Source organism: Chiloscyllium plagiosum, unplaced genomic scaffold (assembly GCF_004010195.1).
Source record: "Chiloscyllium plagiosum isolate BGI_BamShark_2017 unplaced genomic scaffold, ASM401019v2 scaf_6487, whole genome shotgun sequence".
In the NCBI taxonomy this organism is placed as follows: domain Eukaryota; kingdom Metazoa; phylum Chordata; class Chondrichthyes; order Orectolobiformes; family Hemiscylliidae; genus Chiloscyllium; species Chiloscyllium plagiosum.
Genome location: NW_025213713.1, coordinates 14,636 through 16,272, shown reverse-complemented (window position 1 = coordinate 16,272; position 1,637 = coordinate 14,636). Strand labels below are relative to the sequence as shown.

At 52.2% G+C, this 1,637-nt stretch overlaps 1 long non-coding RNA gene across 1 annotated transcript in view; it reads right to left on the bottom strand.

Moving 5' to 3' along the window:
- LOC122547703 overlaps positions 1-1,631 on the bottom strand; it is a 6,153-nt gene extending 4,522 nt beyond the window's left edge. Inside the window, exon 1 of the long non-coding RNA XR_006311069.1 lies at positions 1,401-1,631. This is a non-coding gene — a long non-coding RNA (uncharacterized LOC122547703). The remainder of the gene's footprint in view (positions 1-1,400) is intronic.
- Between the last annotated feature and the right edge of the window lie 6 nt (positions 1,632-1,637).

The following is a 1,637-nucleotide window of genomic DNA, read 5'->3' as shown; positions in this document are numbered from 1 at the left end:
TTTTCACACAGAGGGTGGTACGTGTATGGAATGAGCTGCCAGAGGAAGTGGTGGAGGCTGGTACAATTGCAACATTTAAGAGGCATCTGGATGGGTATATGAATAGGAAGGGTTTGGAGGGATATGGGCCGGGTGCTGGCAGGTGGGACTAGATTGGGTTGGGATATCTGGTCAGCATGGACGGGTTGGACCGAAGGGTCTGTTTCCGTGCTGTACATCTCTATGACTCTGTTGAGACCTTTGAATAAGGATTTCATCATTGTTCCTATGACTGATACCAACTGGTGCCCTGGATTTCTCCTTACCCGAGTGTTTTTAAACACATGGAGTACAGTTTCTGCCAGGCCTTCCCAAATTGCTTTTAATACATCTAAACGTAAGCCATTTGGACGAGCCATTTTTTGGTGACTTGGAAACTATACCTCTCTCAGTCTGCCAGGGGCTGTGGTGCTGCCTTCCAGAACCTTCCATCGACACGACATGGAAAATATTACAATTTTCTCAGAGGATTGGATTCGGGATCTGATCAAACCACGTGAACTTCTTAAAGAGTCCAGCACCTCTCCTTCTGTAATAGGGACACTTTTCAAGAAATCGCTCTTTGATTCTCTAGCAGGCGGGGGCAAGATTTAAAAAGGGACCGAAGGGGAAATTTCTTTCACACAGAGGGTGGTGCGCGTATGGAATGAGCTGTCAGAGGAAGCGGTGGAGGCTGGTACAATGACAACATTTAAAAGGCATCTAGTAGGGGACATGGACAGGAAGGGTTTAAGAGGGATATGGGCCAGGCGCTGGGAAAGGCAGAATGAGTTCAGTTTGGTAAGAGATTCGTACAGCACTGCCACAGACCCTTCGGCCTAACTTGTCCATGCCAACCAGACATCCTAAACTGAACCGGTCCTGTTTTCCAGCATTTGGCAATATCCCTCCAAACCCTTCCTATTCCTGGAGCGGTCCAAACACCCTGGAAATGTTGTAATGGTCATTTCCTCGGGCAGCTCAGTGCACACACGCAGCCGCCTCTGCGCACTCATCAGCCCCAGCCTGGATACAGCCCACAGCGAGCAGCCTTTAGACAGGGATTGCTTGGGCATAGGTGAATGACAATCGTGTGCATTCCCGTTTCTAACCCGGGAAATCCTCTTGCTGTCAGGAAAAGTCTTCCCCGTTGGAGGTGGGCTGAAATCAAGCCACGGGGACCGGGATAGATTTGGGACCACTCGAATGGGGGTGGGGGGAGCCACAGCAGAGGTCGGATCTATCGCTGCCAGCGCGTCCGTCCACCCGATGGGCCGGGCGATGGGAGCGGTGTCGGCGGAATAACTCAAGGAGGCTGGGGAAGCTGCCACAGTGCCCCTGCCGTCCCCTAATGACAGGCTCCAGCAGTCGGCAAGCCTTACCTCTCGTCCGAAAGTCCGTCATGAAGGAGCCCTGATCTGATCGCGCGGTGGAGCCCCAGAATGTACCTGAAAAATAACAGGCAGGGTTCAGACACGTACAGCTCAATCCCCCAGCCCTGAGAGATAACAGGCAGTGTTCACACACGGACAGCTCAATCCCCCAGCCCTGAGAGATAACAGGCAGTGTTCACACACGTACAGCTCAATCCCCCAGCCCTGAGAGATAACAGGCAGCGT